Source organism: Pantherophis guttatus, chromosome 5 (genome assembly GCF_059756535.1).
Source record: "Pantherophis guttatus breed Tessera chromosome 5, ASM5975653v1, whole genome shotgun sequence".
NCBI lineage: Eukaryota > Metazoa > Chordata > Lepidosauria > Squamata > Colubridae > Pantherophis > Pantherophis guttatus.
Window position 1 is genome coordinate 42678140 of NC_142067.1, and position 20233 is coordinate 42698372.

General features: G+C 38.2%; 1 long non-coding RNA gene across 1 annotated transcript; it reads right to left on the minus strand.

The window, feature by feature from the left end:
* Positions 1 to 546: 546 nt before the first annotated feature.
* LOC117656264 (uncharacterized) lies at positions 547 to 11953 on the minus strand. Its single transcript, XR_004588920.3, has 4 exons — positions 11869 to 11953; positions 7449 to 7669; positions 1688 to 1824; positions 547 to 613 (listed from the first exon to the last, which is right to left on the minus strand). It is a non-coding gene; the product is annotated as an uncharacterized LOC117656264 (long non-coding RNA).
* Positions 11954 to 20233: the final 8280 nt, after the last annotated feature.

The following is a 20233-nucleotide window of genomic DNA, read 5'->3' on the forward strand; positions in this document are numbered from 1 at the left end:
AAGCATTCTATTGATCCACACATCTTAAAAATTCCTGAGATTGAGAAATACTATTCTATATCCCTCTGTATCAGATTCGAAATTCTGCTTCCAGGATCCATCTTAGAGTGATTGTATTGCATACAGAACACCTATGTTCCCCAGAAGAGAAAATAAAATATATTTGAGGACTTTGACAGGATTATATATCTTTTACTTGTTTGAAATCACTATTGGTTACCCTAATTCTGGTTGGGGAAAGCTTAGAGGATAATAAGAGTGAATCATACTTGCTTCTGGCAAATAACACTGGAGTCTTCCAAGGCAAAAGGGGCAATGAGGAAAGTGTCCAGATAGGATTATGCAGAGAAGAAACTCACACTACATATAGAATCAGATGTCTTTAGACATGTGGAGCTAATTGCCTTTCATAATTATGTGGTAATTTTGCTTGTAAAAAATTATTTGGCTAAGCATACCTATATAGAGCTGTCCGTCTAGAAACATAAAGGGTCTATGGTCTGACAACTGTCTCACTGAAGAATAGACGAAATAAAGAACACAAAATTCATGAGGGAAATGTTGTTTTTAATGCTAATGACTGGACTTTTTTTCCTTATTCATGCTCCTGAATCTGAAATGAGAGAGAATGGATTATCACAAGGCAGGTTGGGTTCCTTCCAGACCTGGAGATTCAGCCACAAAGGATTTGGGGCACTTTTTGTACAATCCTTATACTGTACATTATCATGCTCTACATCCCCCACCCCACCCTTTGTACATCACAGCATGCGGCTTTTATTTACCTTTCCACCCAACTACACGCTTTAAGAATTGTATTTTATGGTTCCATTACTGTTTAAATTCTTTAGGGAAATCTGAGTAACTATAGATTTTGTTGTAATTATCTCATTGGCAATAATTACAGATACTACAGTAATCTTATTAACAGGGCAATCCTATGTATTTTATTCTGAGACAATCTCTGTCACTCCTAACTAGTCATATGCATGAATGAAACTTAAATTCTTTATTAAGTTTTCAATTTTATTATTTGTATTTTTTTATCTTCAGAGTTGTTTCCCAGCAATGCCTTTCACATTCTGGAAGCTTTTTGAATAGTAAATAGTTATATTTGGACTCAACAATACATTTTTCTCCTTTTCATAATGCTGGATAATTTATGTATATTATTGTTTCTTCTTCGCTTGCTCCTGCTGTCATCTTCTGCCTTAATAGTATGGTTATGGGGATGGATGCTATTATTAGTCTCACATGCTTAAATCGCAGGGAGCCATTTTAATCTCAGTGGAAAACAGAAGCTGAGTAGTTCAATTACAATTTTAAGAAGAAACTTATGAGTCACATTCTTCACATACTAACTTTTTTGTCTTTGTTTTTAATGTTTAACCTGTATTTTTAGTAGTTTCTTTTAAAACAAACCTTCATTTTAAATGTTGCTTCCTTTGATGAAAGCTTTATTGTGTGTTCTTTATTGAGTACTGCAGGGCAAAGCTGTTGCTTAACTTCTATATCCTAAATGATGTAGTTCTGAAACAATTCTACATCAAGAACCTTAAGATTAGCAATAAAAAAATACAAAAGTATTTCTCTGTATGCGAAAACAGCTGTTTGTTTAGTCTTATATGTTATTCTTAAAAGAGCCAACAAATTTGATGTTTATAGTAATGATCAGAATTTACCTTACCTTCTCAATGTCATTTGTAGAATATTTCCAGTTATAAATCATTTCAGTACAAGTATATCTCTGCATATTCTATTCTTTTTATGCTCAATTTACTTTTTATGTTTTATCTTTTTCTCAGGTAGCTTTCTGCTTCTTTTCTATAGGGTGAGAAGTAAAAGAGAGTCTGGCAGCATGATGCTTACCCCACCCCATTATAATGCTCAGGTTATAATCCGGAGGGAGACAGATGCCACTTAGATATCATTTTGATTTTATAAATGTTTAGTCTTATTTATTTATTTTTTTTACTGTAGTAAGGCATGATTTCACACACAAAGAAAAAGAACCAAACACACCCAATACAGTCTGCTAGAAATAAACACTTTTGAGCAAATTGAAATATGGCTTTCATCATACCCAACTGTCTGATTATAGAATTAATCCTTATCTGTATAAAGGTGAATAAAGGCTAAATTTTCACGGAAGTCATTATTCATATGATAAGGAGGAAGAGATGGAGATCAGCAGATATAAAGCTCAAATTGCACACCAGAGACAAAATCTCCAAATTCAGTCAAGTCAGAAACATTTCTATCAATCCATCAACAGAGACGTTGCAATGAACCAGCTAGCACCTGACAAAGAAGAAACGGTGCAATTTATATAAGAACCATAGGACAATCTGAAAAAATATAACAAGAATGCATCTAGGATAAAGGAGATTAAGAAACAAAAAAGAAAAAGAAAAACTGAAATGAAATGACTAATAATAACAGCAGAAATGATGCAGAAAAGGGCAAAGAAGATCATGAATTGGTCAGCACCAGGTGAAGAAACAGCAGGAATTTGGTTGAAACATATGACACATTGCCAAACAGTATAATAATATATTACAAGGAGATGAAATTGAAGATTGGTTAACATCTGGCAAAATCTACCTGATAATGAAATATACTGGCAATACCAGGCAAGTACTTGCATAACAATAACTTTCAAATTGCTAAATGGTGTGATAACTAATGTAATCCAACAGCACCTATCTGAAAATAAGGTCTTTACTCTGAGCAGAAAGGAAACCATCCAAGCAGCAAAGTAGATAAAGGATCAACTCCTAATTGACAGCTGATTTTAGAAGTTCAACTTAAATGTAGCTTGCATTGATTACAAGAAGACATTTGATTCCTTACCATATGACTGGATAATCAAGCACATAGAAACAACAGTAGAAGCATCAGAAGTGTTATGCAAAGATAAATGGCACAATGGAAGACATGGATTCTGGTCGATGGTGATATACTGGGAGGGATTAACATCAAGTAAGGGATCTTTCAAGATGACTCGCTTTCACCACTGTTATTTCTCATTTCATTGATACTTCTGTCAATAGTACTGAATGAATCAGGTCATGGCTCTCAAACATCAAAAACATCTGTCAGGAACCCAATGCACTATATCAATGATCTGCAGTTGTATGGAAAAACAGCATTTCAGTGATTCTGAAATAGAACCACTGCTTAACACTGCTCAACACTGCCTGAATATTGCAAATATTGCAATGGAATTTCAACTAGACAAATATGCCACCTTTACCATCAACAGAGGAAAAACAGCCAAGTGAAATAATATCAAGAGCCAGGATTAAGACCCTGGCATCTTTCCAGTTGATAATATCAAACACACTGAAGTCAAGAAGAAGGCTACTAATGAATACATCAGAAAAACCAAGGACCTCTCACTTTTTAACTCTCTACCTTTTTAACCAACTACAGATCTTAACTTCATTTTCATTTATGCCACTGGAAGACTACATTTCTGTCCTTTATCTGTTAACGAAAATAGGAATACAACTCAGCTCTTAACACTGAGAAAATGAGCTCAAGGCCAAAAAGACCAATATGTACTCTCAGATCAGTTCTTACTATTCTATTCTTTGTAATTGGGGTAGGATAAAGTTTCTTGAAAATCTGAATGAATACCACAATAACAATTACAGCTTTTGCTCCAAATGTTTTCTGCTTCAAGAAACAGGCAAGTGGCAGAGATTTACATGTGGGCCAAGCGTCTCACATATTTAGAGTTACTTTAATGCAGGGATGTCAAACTCAAGGCCTGTGGGCTGGATCTGGTTAGGTGGTTAGATCTAGCTCACGAGGTGGTTAGATCCAGCCCATGAGTTGGTTAGATCTGACTCACAAGGTAGTAAGATCTGGCCCACAGGGCCACCCGAGAAACAGCAAAGGACTGTTGTCTGTTGTCTGTTGTGACCTCGACCTGGCCCAAACTGGGCGCTGATCTGCAATCTGGTAGTACCCATCCAGGCCAGACCGCAACCAGCCTTAGATCTGCAGCACAGCCTCGGCCTCACCCCTTGTGCATGCATACAGGAGGTGGGGAATGCACAGGGCCTGGCATCCCTGGGAACTGCATTCTGAGCACTTTCCTTTCACCCAGAATGCCAGCAGTCATGCACTTTCTGCCTCCTATGTAAACACCCAGGGGGCAGAGATAAGGTGGTCCCATGGCTGGCTGCGGTCTGGCCTGGATGGACACCACCAGGTTGCAGATCAGTGCCACACCTGCATCAGCACCTCCATGCCCCACTTGCTGGCCTTTCACATGTGTGTGTGTGTGTGCATGCAGGTGGCTGAAGTATCCAGCAACAACAGCTCTACAGCAAGCTCCACTCCCTCCAAGAAGCAGGTATGGTGGCAGCAGCACCAGCAGCAGGCAAAGTCTGGGGGGAGGCACATGATGCAGACTACCGGACATGCCTGCTCCTGACTGCTGCCTCCCCCTGTGCCTCTGCAACTGGCTAATGCCACCACCATGGGCCAATACACATGGCTGATTAGGGGGTGGGGCAGCTGTTGCTGGTCACTGCTGATCATCTCCTCAGCCCCCTTGTGGGTCTTACCCTTGGCCCATGAGTGGAGCGTGTTCCCCTCATGCAATTGACACACTGCTGTGGGGCACTGCTAACACCGAGGTTGCCAGCAGCTCATGCAGGGCCATTAGGCCACTGCCATCGCCACCTGGAGTACCAGGCCCACCCACCACGAAGGAGGCAAAGCAGAAAACTAGAAAGGCCGAGTAGAGGTGGTAGAGCATGTTCAGGCCCAGCAGGCAAAAGGTAGCAACTGTGAGCCAGATCACCATTGGCACCATGGCCTCTCAGGCCCAGCAAGGATCACATGCCTTGCCCCCATTTGCTGCTGTTCTTCTGCCTCGCTGCTGTCAGACTCCGGAGACTGCACATAACTATCAGATAGCCTTGGCCCCCTCTCTGCTTCCAATGCAAAGCCCTCATCTGAACTTTCCCCAGCCCCCAGGACTGGCCCAAGTTCCTCCCAACTTCCTCACTGAATGATTCTGCTGCCAGCTCTGCTGGGCATCGGTGGACCATAACAGGTCTGCATTATGTGCATCCCCTTCTCACATATGCCTGCTGCTTGGATGGCCAACCTGGTGGTGGCACTGGGCTCCATAACTGCAGAGTGTGCCAGCTGAGACCAATGGTTTCTGGCTGCAGCTGCCCCGCCCTCTGCTTCGCCTCACCTCATCCCGTGAGATGAGCGTCCCATCCACCACACCACCCACCAGAGACCTCTGAATTCCATCTTCAACCTTACCCAGCCCACACAAGCGCCTCTCACATTGTTGAGCTGGCCACGCCCAATCAGCCACAACCACCCTGGCCATACCCCTCCCCCGGCCTTCAGAGGACAACCACAATGCTAATCTGGCCCGCAATGAAACCAAGTTTGACATCCCGGCATCTAAGAAAAAGCAGTGATGGGAGGCAGCATATTTACACCAGTCTATTTAGTATATCAGTGGACATGATTTGCTGTCATGCATATCCGACAACCCAAAAAGCACATGGGAAAATAAAACTTATGCTATTTTTATTTTAATTCATGGCCATTGTTTCAGCTAACTTTCTTGATATGCTTTTTGCTTTTCTTATTCATACAAATTCAGCCTTAAGAGTAACACTTCAAAATTTTATTGTGATGAAAACCTTGAAGTTATGTAGCTGAAAGTTAGTAGGGTGAATGTCTTCTATAGGGTCTACCATCTCTGCTATTTTTATCAGCCCCAGATGAAACACATTTCATTCTATAAGAAAAATGAAGGTACTTCAGGCATTTTGAAGCTTCCCCATTATAGATTTTGGATAATTCTTTCTTTAAAATTGAATCTTGAAGGTGCTTGAATGAAATAGGTTTGCCCTTGAATCATGAGTTTGAGTCAAATCCTGGGCCTTTTGAATCTCAGATCTCCAATCTAAATCAAAATAGGGGTGATTCATATAGACCTAATCCCTTTGAAGGAATGCTTGTTATGCAGTTTGCAAGTCTGACTATTGAGAAAAGCTGAACCTTGAATGCAGAGAGGGGAAAAAAGATTACGATAAGCTTTTGTTTCTCCATAAAATGCTCAGAATGGAGAAATGGGGAGATAGGGATGAATTCAGGTGATTGAACATTTAATGTATATTGGAATATGTTAGAAATAATTTGACAAACAAGGCATTTGTCATAAGTTACTACTAATAGTAACTGTTTCTATTGTAGAAGCAGGGTTTTTTAAAAAATAAAAATGGCCTAAAACTTTCACTTTTACAATAGTAACCTGAATTATTCAGACTACCAAAATACATCCATTCCTCAATGGTGGAAAAAGTTAATATAAGTCAGTCATTAATCTTGATCTTCAGGAAAGCAGATTTTATTTAACATTTTATTTAACAATTGGATAATATATAGAGCTTGAAATCCTAAATAATAAATGAACGAGAGTTGTCCCCAAAGTGCTTTCTCAAAAGGCAACTGGACTTTCTTTGTTTTTTCCTTTAAGACATTTCACTTCTCATCCAAGAAACATCCTCAATTCTGACTGAATGCTGGGGAATGGATGGATTTATATTCCTTGTAGTCATCTGGTTCTTAGCAGTTGTCATTAACTCTGAGAGTCTTTGAGGCTCCTTGTACCTCAGGTCACCTGAATTAGAGTGAAAATGGGTGTGGAGTCTTCCTGGAACTGCTGAAAAGACTGTATTGTAAACAGGAGATAGGTGGTGGTATATCTCTCCCCCTCTGTTGACAGAGGCCTGTTCAATTTTAATATAGATGGCCTTTTTTATCTTTCTTTCAAACCAGTGATACGCTCTGTCCAGCATGTGGACTTTGCTGTCTTCAAAAGACTAAACTTTGTCTTTCAAATGCAGATGAACTGTTGAATCTTGTCCTGATGGGTTTGTTCTCCTGTGTTATGCCATGGATTTGTGAAATGGTTGTTTTGTTTCTCCAATGTACAGATCTGCACACGTCTCACTGAAATTTACTGCACAAACCACTATTCTCAGTTTGTGTCTGGGTGTTTTATCCTGGGGTGGAGATGGGGAGAGAAGCCCCTGCCTTAGTGTATTCTTGTGTTTAAATTGTACATGTATTTTGTGTTGGTTGAAAATCCTTCTGATGTTTTCAGATATTTCTGCAAAATATGGAATGATAACATTGTTTCATCTGTTATGGAAGAGCTCCTGCTGGGACTGTTTTTTTAGATTTGATGAAGGTCCATTTGGGATAGCCACAGTCTTGGCTTGCTTCATATTGTGGCTATCCCAACTGAGCTGTCATCAAATCCAATATAAATAAGTAAATAAGGCAAGCTATTCAATATAAGTAAATAAAGGATATAAGTAAATAAAGTAAGCTATTGATCTATTATGAAGGGAAGAAAGGAAATTGATGATGAATTTTTAAAAAATGCAACTCACATTTGTTTTCCTTGGGGTTCAGACTGATATTCCTCCAACTGCAATATGAAGATGCCCTACTGACCATTTATAAGGGACATATTTTCATGATGTTGCTTTCATTTCACTCCCAAACTGCGGATGAAGCTTAAATTCATTCAGATTTTAAGGTAGTATTTTCAGTCTTTTCTAATAAAATATTGGCTGTGCATAAAATATGTAATGCCTTGTCATTAATATGGCTGTGGATATAAAAAGCAAGGGTCAGACATACATACATTGCTTTAATAGTATTCTGATAAAGCAATAGATTTGTGTTTTGATTGTTTAAAAGACTAATGGATTTTTTTTTTTTTGAGAATATATAAATCCTGGGTTGCATAACAGCAGACATAGATAATAGTTATTGAGAGAATTTGTTTTATTTTTTTGCTCAGCAGCTTCACTATTACCTGGAGCTAAACTTATTATGCTCTGTTTCCCTTTTCTTTACTTGCATCCTACCTTCTGCTGCCGTTGATGAAACATCATATGCATTCCTCTTTTTCTCCAGTGTCTGTGTACTTGAAAGCATCAGTAGGTAAAGATGCCAGCTTTTCCCACTTTATTTGCCAATTCCATGCTAAGATGCCTACAGTAAAACCAAGGATGATTTCTAGAATCCCTTCCTTTCCTTTGAGCTACTATATGATTATCAAAGCAGCACAGCAAATAGCCTTGTTCTTACTGCATACTGGAAGGGAATGTGAAGGGAGGAATACAGGAGACACAGAAAATCCATCACCCAACACATTATCTTCTACATGTATCTGTATTATTTTCCTTACAGAAAGTTAACTTCTTCACAGTTTAAACAAAGCAGGATAGAGAAGAATGACATGCAACCCATGTTCTTAATAAACCAATGCCGACAGGGTTAGTTCTTTCACAGATCTTAAACCAAATGCCAGTAATGAGCTGCTCAGCCATATTTTAATGATATCTATAGGGATGAAAGTCCTGTTTATTTTATCACCATGTCCTCCTCCACTGCAAGAGCCTTCTCATACATTGTTGCCTTATCCATATATTTTAATTTCATTTTAGAAGTATGAACTATGAATTATTGGGTTTTTTTTTGTTAGAAGCAAATTATTTTCTCCATTCTTTAGCCAAGGTGATAATCTTGTATTTACTTATTATGGGAGAAGTAGTGACAGAACCTGGGAGTGGAGTCAAAAGAGGAATGAGCTTAGAGTCCTTATGTAATTATAAACTGACCATTGAATTCCATTGATACTTATCTAGAGCCATGATAGTAGTAACCAGTGATGAAATCTAAAATTTGTTACTACCGGTTCTATGGGCGTGGCTTGGTGGGGAGGGTAATGTGACTGGGTGGGCATGGCCAACTTTTTTTTTTATTTTTAAAACCATTTTTTCTACAACCTCTTCAGCTGAAGAGATTGTAGAAAAAATGTTTTTAAAAGAAAAAAAGCCTCTGCCGATCAGGCAACTCAGCTGGGATTGTCAGAGGCTTTTAAAAGCCTCTGACAATCCCAGCTGAGCCGCGCGATCATCAGAGGCTTTTTCTTTTTACTTTTAAAAGCATTTTTTTCTGCCAAAGAGGTTGTAGAAAAAATGCTTTGAAATTTTTTTTAAAAAGCCTCTGATGATCGCGCGGTTCAGCTGGGCGGGGGGTGGGGCGGGCAGGGATTTTTGCTACCAGTTCTCCAAACCACCCGCCTCCATCGCTACCGGATTGGGCAATCCGTCCGAACCGGGAGCATTTCACCCCTGGTAGTAACCATTAGTTGAATAGATTCCTGTACGTAGGCATGATTAGTAATAAATCAGTTTAATTGGAAATTCATATGGGGTCCTGATCTTTTGCATCTGACACTTATGTTTGGTAAAGAAAGGCACACAGAACACAGAGACAAACCACATGCATTTTGGTCTTTTCTGAAAACTGATTCTTATTTGAATAGATACAATTGATTTGATAAGTGAAACTTGAGCATAACAAAGCAATACATATTTGTGTCACATATGGCTAATCTTACCTGGGTTCAGAAACTAAGTGGTGGTGAACTGTTTGGTATCAAGATGGGATATTTCCAGGATGGTGGCCAGTTGAAAAAAAGAATTCTAGACAAAAGGCAACGGCAAATCTCTTTCTCTGTTGTTGACAAAAACACTAAATAAATGTGTTTGTGAAGTCAACAAAAGTAAAATTTTATTTTGTTTCTAATGCCCACAACTGAATATCAAGCAGGATGGTTAGAAGAGAACTTTGCAGATGTCACATAATTGGTTAGAGTATGTAATATCCTGTTAGTCAAAAATAAGGTTCAATATTATATTGATTGAAAATAGTTGCAAATTACAGAGAAGAGTGCAAAGTTGCAAATTACAGAGACAAATTCCTAAATTCTTCACCAAGGGTACAAAATCAAATTGATGGAAATAAGATGGAAAAAATTACTTCTGAACACAAAACTTTGGAATAATGGTTGATGGCAAACCAAAGATGAGCTAATAATGTGAAGTTGCAGTATAGAAAGCTATTTTAGGCTAAATAAACAGAAGTATTGCTTTAACATCACTAAAATAATGGTTCCACCTTATTCTCCCTTGTTCATATTCTACTGCAAGTATTGTGTCCTTACCTTAACAGTATACAAAGAAATTAAAATAAATCAGACAAGAGTAGTCAGGATGAACAAGGGACTAAAACTGAGTTCAATGAAATGAATCTCAAAGAAACTAGGTAGGCTTATTCTTGGGGCAAAAATCAATGAGGAAAAGTATGACAACAATTTTAAATATACGAATGAATATCAGGCTAAGAAAAGGTGATATTAAAAAAGGACATGTTCTCTCTGAGATTTAAGTCTGTAACTATGTGAACTCATAGTTTTCCAGTGGATATAAAAAGTCTACACACCCCTGTTAAAATGCCAGGTTTTTGAGATGTAAAAAATCATACCAAATGAAATCAGTTCAGAATTTTTTCCAGCTTTAATATAAAATATAAGCTGTATAATTCAATTGAAACACAAAGTTAATTTTTTAAGGGGAAAATTATAATTAAAAAATAGAATAATGTGGCTGCATAAGTGTGCACCCCTTCTTATAAGCAGGGATGTGGCTGTGATCAGAATTCACCAATCATATTCAAATTAATTATAAATACCGTATTTTTCGGAGTATAAGATGCATCTTTCCTCCCCCTAAAACGGGGTGAAAATTTAGGTGCGTCTTCTACACTGAATGTAGCCCCGCCCATCCATTGGCCCCCACCCTTTGGCCTCTGCCTCCCAGCAGTTATCTCCTTGCAGCAAGCAGCAAGAAGAAACAGCTCCTTTCAGCTTCAGCACAGCCTAATTCGCACAAGTTGATTGGATTGGCCTCTCAGATGTTTTGCTCTCAGCTGTTTTCCACGGGGCCTCTGCTGCTTGCTGCAAGGAGGTAAATTGCTGGAGCAGATTTGTTTTTCCTTGTGCTAATCAAGCTATTCTGAAAATGAAAGTAAAGCAGGCTGTTTGCTGTTTGCTGCAACGAGGCAAAATTGCTGGGATACAAAGGCAGATTTCTTTTTCTTGTTTTCCTCACCAAAAATGGTAGATGCGTCTTATTGTCCGATGCATCTTATAGTCCAAAAAATATGGTAGTAATCAATACATCTATCATCAATTAAACTGACTCTGTTCAAGGCAGGGGTGAAATGCTACTGGTTCAGGGCGGTTGTCCCGAACCGGTAAAAAATGCTTTAAAAAGTAAAAAAAAAATTCCGACAATCGCGTGGCATAGCTGATTGTCTGAACTTTTTTTTTATAACTTTTTTAAAGCATTTTTTTTTACTACCCATTCAGGCAATAGGTAGTTAAAAAAATGCTTTAAAAAAGTAAAAAAAGAGGATCTGACAATCAGCTGTGACAATCAGCTGTGCCACTCAATCCTCAGAACTTTTTTTTTTACTTTTTAAAGCATTTTTTTTACTACCTATTGGGTCCATTTTTGCTCCCAGGAGGCTTCCCTGAGGCCTGCTAGGCCAAAAACAGGGGTGGTGGTGGTGGATCTGTTTTTGCTCCCAGGAGGCTTCCCTGAGCCCTGGTAGGCCAAAAATGGGTGGGGTGGGGTGGGGAGGATCCATTTTGCTCCCAGGAGGCTTCTCTAAGGCCTGCTAGACCAAAAACAGGGGCTGTGTGTGTGAAGGGTGCTGCGAAAGAAAGAAAGAAAGAAAGAAAGAAAGAAAGAAAGAAAGAAAGAAAGAGGAAGGAAGGAAGGAAGAGGGAGGGAGGGGAGAAAGAAAGAGGGAAGGGAAGGGAGAAACAAAAGAAAGAAAAAGAAAAAGAAAGGAAGGAAGGGAGAGAGAGAGGAAAAAGAAAGGAAAAGAAAGAAAGAAAAAGAAAGGGAGGGAGGGAGGGAAAAAGGAGAAGAAGGAAGGACAACAAACCTGGCACTGACGCAGCTTCAGAGGATACCTTGAAAGAGCACAGCAATCCAGGGCTGGAAGGGATCTGGAGGTCATTTAGTCCAACCCCCTGCTCCAGCAGGACATTGTTAAAGTGAGTTTTTGTCTTTTGACCCCCGGTTACATGACTACATAGCCATGCCCAACTAGTCACATGACCCCACTAAGCCATGCCCACCAAACCACACCCACAGAACTGGTAGGAAATTTTTTTTAGATTTCACTACTGGTTCAAGGCCATATAAAGTTGAGGATTTTTTTTGTGACATTTGCGCAGTTGTCTCCTACAGTAAAATCCATGGTCTACAGAGAATTTACAAAGCATCAATAGAATCTCATTGTTGGAAGGTATCAGTCAGGAGAAGGATACAAAAAAATTCCCAACGCATCAGATATGCCATAGAACACAGTGAAAACTATCATCAACAAGCGGATAAAATATGGCACAACGTTACCAAGAACTAGATGTCGCTCCAAAATTGATGAAAAAAACATGAAGAAAATTGGTCTGAGGTACTGCCAAGATGGCTACCACAACATTAAAGCAGCTGTAGGAATTTCTGACAAGTAATGGTTATGTGCTACATGTGACAACTATCTTCTATATTCTTACAAAGAAAAACATAGAAACCCAGCTACATTTATACCTACATCAAGTCTGACAAAAGCATATGAGAAAAAGTGTTATTCTATGAGACCAAGGTTGAACATTTTGGCCATAATTCCAAAAATTAAGTCTGGATCAAAAACAAGACTTCATCACCAAGAGTACATCGTATCCATATGAAGAATGATGATGGCAACATTGAGCTTTGGGGCTGTCTTTCTTCAGCTAGAACTAAGGCTTTAGTCAAGGTGGAGGGAATTATGAATACCTCCAAATATCAGACAATTTTTGGCACAAAACCTTCAATCCTCTGCTAAAATGCTGAAGATGAAGAGAATTTTCACTTTTCAACATGACAATGACCCAAAGCATACTTCCAAATTGCAAAAGAATGGCTTTACCAGAAGAAGATCAACATTTCAGAATGGCCCAGTCAGAGCCCGGAACTGAATCCAATTTGAAATCTATGGCCTGATTTGAAGAAAGTTGTGCACTTGAGATGCCTTTACAATTTGACATATTTGGAACACTTTTGCAAGGAAGAGTGGACAAAGATTCCCAAGGCAAAATATGCCGTGCTGATAGGCTCCTATCCCAAACTAAATACCATCATAAAAATCAAAAAGTGTTTCAAAAAGTATTATGCTAAGGGGTACATCTTTATGTAACCATATTATTTTAAATTTTTTATTATTTTTCTCCCTAAAAGCCAGGGTTTATTTTCAATTAAATTGTACAGCAATTTATGTTATATTAAGCAATTTATGATATATACAGAAGTATATGTTATATTAAAGGTGAAAGAATTCTGAAGTGATTTATCTTGGTATGATTTTTTAACATTTCAAAAGCTTGGCATTTTAACAGGGGTGTGTGGACTTTTTGTATCCTCTGTAGGTTACCAGGAGGCAGAATTTGAATGAATATGAAAAGGAAAAAAAATACTAATATCAAGAACAGTTTTACAATAGAACCAATTACCAAAGGAATGGTAAGCTCTACTTCACTAGATGCATTCAACCTGATGCTAGGAAGCCATCTGTCAAGAATATTTTAAATTGGATTCCTGCATTAAGCATAGAATTGGACTTGATACCCTATGTGGCTCCTCCAATTCTATGATTCTGTCATTTTTTGCCAAATAAGTTATAAACTCCTTCTATGCAGTAGATCAAGTTTCATTACAATTCACTATAACAGTAATTTGTTCTTATTGCAGACATAACAAAACACTATATTTTCCATGTGAAGGGTCCCATTTGGGTACTTTTAGCTTGTGGATAAGATAAAAGTTTGAATTTGTAAAACACTGGGATACTTTGGGGACAACCAGGTGTGTACAAAATGAGGATGGTATCAGATTATGGCATATACTATCATAAAGGTAGTAGGGAAGCTGATATCTATTCCAGGTGAAAAACCAAGAAGAAATAAGGACAATCCACTTTGAGAAAAAATATCATCCTTAGAAAAAATAGTATAAAAATGGGTAATTCTACAAAGAGAGACAAAGTTGATTTAGGAAATGAAATTTGTCCTTGAATAAAGACCACAGGGATTTCTGCATGTGGCACAGAAAAGGCAAGGATAAGACTGTATATGTGATTACATGCAAATTAATAAAGTTTTCATCCAAGTGGAAGAATTGTACAGCAACCCACTACTGGAGCAGGGTTATGTTAACAAGATAAGGAAGGATCCACTAAGAAGTTTGTATGTGAAGCACAGCATACATTTGCGTAAAGTAGAACTCATAAATGAAACAAGCTGCTTCTTTTGAGACACAGTGGAAAAGCAAGTTAGTTAACACAAATGGCTGCTGTTATCTTCTCATGATAAAAAAATGTGATCAACAACTTGAAAATGAAATTAGAGTATAGACTTCAAAATAAACAATAACAGTAATTAGATTTGTGCAAAGTTTTACAGCAATATTTCACTTCTATTTATTTATTAAATTTTTATGCAGCCCATCACCCCTATAAGGTGATTCTGGGCAACAAAGAAAAACTCCCTTTTTATGATTCGTGGTACACTTGGGGTGACTGAATGGAGCTGTTTACTGGCCAGATGGCCTTCCTGAGACCTAGGCAGAGTTAACTGCAGATATTTTTTTCTTTGTGCCTTAGGAGAGAAACATTTGCTGCTATCTAGGATTGAACTCTTAAGCTTCCAAGTGGCAGGTGAGCATCTTCACCACTAAACCACCATACTGTTCTATTCTGGGCAGCAAAGAATTTTTTAAAACAAATTTTTGAACAAAGTGTTCTCTCAAAGTTGCTTCATAAAGCAAAGTGGTTCCAATCTCTTCAAGGCAGAACAAGGTAAAGCAAGGTAAAACAACATGTTGGCTTGCTTCCCGCTATTTCATAGCCCCTCTTTATAGAGCTAATGTTGTGAGAAAAAACTGAGACAAGCGTTATTCAACAAGTATCATGGGAAAATGCTGAATGACACTCTCTCCCATGGCACTAACTCTCTCTTATGGTACTAACTGAAGCGCTTCTAGACAGGATGGCTTCAGCAAATGCTGTGATCAGCTTAACAACTCAGCATTATTAAAGCGAAAATAATTCTGTAGAAGAATGAATGTTGTTGAAAAGTGAGATTGTACAAAAAATAAGTCTTGTCTCCCTAATCAAGACTGATCTCTTATTTTGTTCCAATTTGTCTATAGAAAGATAAAATAGGGAAATAGGGAAGGAACTTAAAGGTGTCTGAAGTTCATTAAAAAGATATTGAAGATTTCTTAGATAGGGTTACTTTCCTTAAATGATATTTATTTAAACTTGTTATTTAAAATATTTATATAAAAGGTATCTCATGAATGGAAATTCAGTGCATTTAATTTACATAGTGCCACCTGCTGGCCTGGATACAAAAAGAGCAACCATTTCAGTTAGCTATGGCATTACTCAAATCCAACTTTAGAATGAAGAAGGCATGGCTTTAAAGCAGATGATCCAAATTTATGAAGTAATACAGTGATATGGGTGGGGGCTAGAAGTCCAGGATATGACAACAAAATGGAGTCTTGCAATATGATCAGTCCTTGTCCTAAAGATCAGTGGGCAAATTTTTGTCCATCAGAAAATAATGACAAATAACAATAGGTGGATGATTAGAGACTATAGAACTTACCATCATGCTTGTCTGTCATATATATGGCTGTGATTTCAAATCTTCAGTAATGTATTTCAAATCTTTAATAATGTATTTTTCTTGTGATTATATTGCTAAAGAGTCATTACTTAGAGGGAAAGTAATGGCTTCAAATTCTACTCTATATGTTGTCCCAATATTGAAAAATATAAATTATATTTTTATAAAGATAAAGAAGATTCAGAAAACACTGCTTTATATGTTTATGAATGGGATAATTGAATTTCAGTAAGAGGTTCAAGGATACCTGCAGGTCAGAACCCAGAAATATTAATGTAGAGTGAATAAGAGTGTCCAATCAAAATATATTTTCTTAGTACTTGTCCTAGCATTCCAATTAGCCAGAAAAAACTAGTCCTGTCAAAATGAAAAGAACTACACATAACGTCATATTCATATTTGACCATGCTAAATTTTATAAGTTGCAAGGCCAAGATCCTTTGGAGTCGGTTGCTAAATTCCACTTCCTGAAAAACAAATTGATTACACTATTATGGAACAACTTAGCCATGCTTTATCCAAATTACAAATAACAAAAAAATTATTACTTAGTCTGAATAAGCATTCAGTTGTTTTAATAACCTTGAGTGGTTTAGTTAGTGATTACTGATCATATCAGATATATATATATATATTGTAAACAGTGCCATTATGGATCTCTGTACCCTTGTGAAAAATTATATTCTGGTTTGTGTGGCTGTTTTCTGTCAGAAATTGACAGAATAGCATGACAAGTTAAAATTAAATAAGAATGTTTGGTAAAATAAAATATGGATTATAACATTTTGCCAAATTATGCTGGATAAAGAGGTATCTAAAGAGCAAAGATTTTACTTCACTGAGCTGACCTTGGCTTGACTTAAAACAGCTTTACCCAATATTTGTGCAAGTTGAAACTCACTAATAGCTTCCTCTAAATGTAAACTACAATGGTCTACAGAATTTCCAACATTAACTTTTGCAAAGCCTTTGGAATTTAATTCAGCCTTGGGCTAGCTGAAAGTTCATTGTCTTTGCTAGAGATTTATTTTATGAAACCCTAGAAGGCATTCTATGGTTAAATGAACTTCTGTTTGTGAAACTCATGTATGGTCATTCCCCACCACTATATTTTATATTATATATTATAATATATTATATTATTCTGTCCATTATATTCTGTCCAACACATACTTCATCTATAATGGACAGAAATACAAACAAACAGAAGGAGCACCCATGGGATCATCCCTCTCACCTGTCATTGCCAACCTCTATATGGAATACTTTGAAACCCAAGCTCTAGAAAAATCTGATCACAAACCCAAACTCTGGCTCAGATATGTGGACGACACCTTCATAATCTGGCCACATGGGAAAGAAAAACTGGACAACTTCCTCACACACCTCAACAGCCTACACCCCAAAATACAGTTCACCATGGAAACAGAAGCGAACAACCAACTTCCCTTCCTGGATGTCTTAGTCTACAGAAAATCCAATGGCTCCCTAGGACACACTCTCTACCAGAAGAAAACACACACAAACCGCTATCTGCACGCACTTTCACACCACCACCCTGCCCAGATCAACTCCGTAGCCAAGACACTCATTTCCAGAACAAAACGCTTAGCTGACGAACAACACCTAAAAACCGAACTACACATTCTCACTAACGTACTAACATCCAATGGATTCCAAAGAAATAAGATCACCAACCTAATCCAAAAAGAAACACTCACTAAAACCCAAGACAGAGAACAAGAAAACGGCAAAGCCCTCCTCCCATACATAAAAGGCACCACAGACAGAATAAGCAAAATCCTCCACAAACATAACATCAGGACAGCATTCTGCACAAACCGAAAAATATCCACCATCCTAAGGAACCCCAAAGACAAAATTGAGTTAGAAAATCAAGGAGTATATGAAATCCCATGCACCGCCTGCCCCACCACATACATCGGACAAACCAACAGACGAATAAGTGCACGCATAGAAGAACACAAGAATTCAGTCAGAAAAGAGGAACCAACTTCTTCCCTGGTCCAACACCTTAAAGCCACAGGACATGACATTGACTTTAAAAAGACCAGAACTATTGCCAAAACTGAATACTTTAACAACAGAATAATCAGAGAAGCCATCGAGATAGAAAAACGCCCACACAGCATGAACAAACGAGACGATACCTCCCGCCTACCAGCCATTTGGAAACCCGCCCTTATTGACAAACGAGTCCCTAACACGACGAATGACACCAGACCCACACTCACGAGAGCCACACAGGATGTCACCACCACATGCAGAAAGCAGACTCAAACCCACACTGATAATGAGCCACGACCAAGGACCAGAAGCCAGACCGCAGCTGCATCATTAGCCACTTTAAACCCCTCCAATCCATACATGAAGCAGACTGACACCCACCATGAAGAGATAGCACGGCCACGAACACGAAGCCAAACAACAACAACGCAGCTCACCAGCTCAAATCCCCCTGCAACTCAGACTAAGCTGAGCACAACCAAGCCCCCATCCAAACAGAACACACCCCCAGCCAATCAGAGCACAACCAACCCCCCATCCAATCAGAGCACAGCCAAGCCCCTAACAAATCAGAACACACCTCCACCCAATCAGAACACAGCCAAGTTCCCACCCAGTCAGCTCACACCCCCACTAGCAGTTAAAAGGAAGAGACAGCTGCAATCTCACATTGCTCCTGGAAGCACGAAGCCGAGAACACCAGCCTGAAGATGACGAATGAGACTTCGTCGAAACGTCACCAAGACACTTCCAATTTTACGTGGGAGAAGACCCGAATAACCAAAGACATACATATATATATATATATATATATATATATATATATATATATATATATATATATATATATATATATATATATATATATATATATATATATATATATGTATGTATATATATATGTATATATATATGTATATATATATATATGTATATATATATATGTATATATATATGTATATATATATATATGTATGTATGTATGTATGTATGTATGTATGTATGTATGTATGTATATATCCCGCCTACCATTTGGAAACCCGCCCTTATTGACAAATGAGTCCCTAACACAAAGAATGACACCAGACCCACACTCACGAGAGCCACACAGGATGTAACCACCACACATCCACGCAGAAAGCAGACTCAAACCCACACTGATGATGAGGCACGACCGCGGACTAGAAGCCAGACCACAGCTGCATCATTAGCCCCTTTAAATCCCTTCAATCTATACATGAAGCAGACTGACACCCACCATGAAGAGGTAGCACGGCCACGAACACGAAGCCAAACAACAGCAACACAGCTCACCAGCTCAAATACCCCTGCTACTCAGACTAACCTGAGCACAACCAAGCCCCCACCTAAACAGAACACACACCCATCCAATCAGAGCACAGCCAACCCCACATCCAATCAGAGCACAGCCAAACCCCCAACCAATCAGAACACACCTCCACCCAATCAGAACACAGCCAAGCTCCCACCCAATCAGTTCACACCCCCACTGGCAGTTAAAAGGAAGAAACAGCTGCGATCACACACATTGCTCCTAGAAGCACGAAGCCGAAGACACCAGCCTGAAGATGACGAATGAGACTTCATCAAAACGTTGCCAAGAAACCTCCAATTTTACGCGGGAGAAAACCCGAATAACCAAAGACCTACATACAAACACCCGCGAAAACCTCAGAAAACATATATATATATATATATACAATAAATCATTCGTAACAGAGAAGTTCTTTATCCTCTTATGACCATATGTTTCCTCTTATTTTCAATGGTCATCAACTTCAGAAGGTGAGCACAACGATAATGCTGTTTTTTTACATGTGTATAATACATATGACCCTTTTAATACAATAAAAAGGGTCAGGAATTTGATTGCCTGGCCACACCCACAATCCAAACTATATACTTTCAGGTGTACATTTTGAAAGGATTCATATTACACAGAAGTTGATGGAAGTATCATATATATATTCATCAAACAAATTTTATAAGAACAATTACTTAATGTTAGAAATTACCCACCTAAGAAGAGTAGCTATCTACTTGTGCCTAGTAAGGTTCCTAGGATAGTCCATCAAAATTAATTTGCAGAAAATAAGGATGGTGTTCTATTAACCTAGAACAAACAAATGGCTAATTCATAATTATAATATCTAATTGTTTTAAATATCAGGGTAGTTTTTCATGCAAGAATAAAGCTCAGATTTATCATACAACATTGTCAGTAATGCTGCAGCAACCCTAAAGTTCTTCTACTAAAGAGGAGAGTTGTTCTTGCTATTTCAAAATATTTGTGATCAAGCCTTTGGTGCAACTTTTCTGTGGAGCCTATCTTTGCCTATATTTCAAATCATTTTTCTGGCATTTAAGATTCACAGTTATTTGCTACAATCAATTCTGCAACTGCAGGTTGCACTGACTAACATGAATATTTGAGCATGGTAGCAATTTTCAATTCTGGCTAAGCAGAACCTCTGCCAATAGTCTCAGTATCCCTTACAATCTTTGATAAATATTAGATAAACCAAAAGA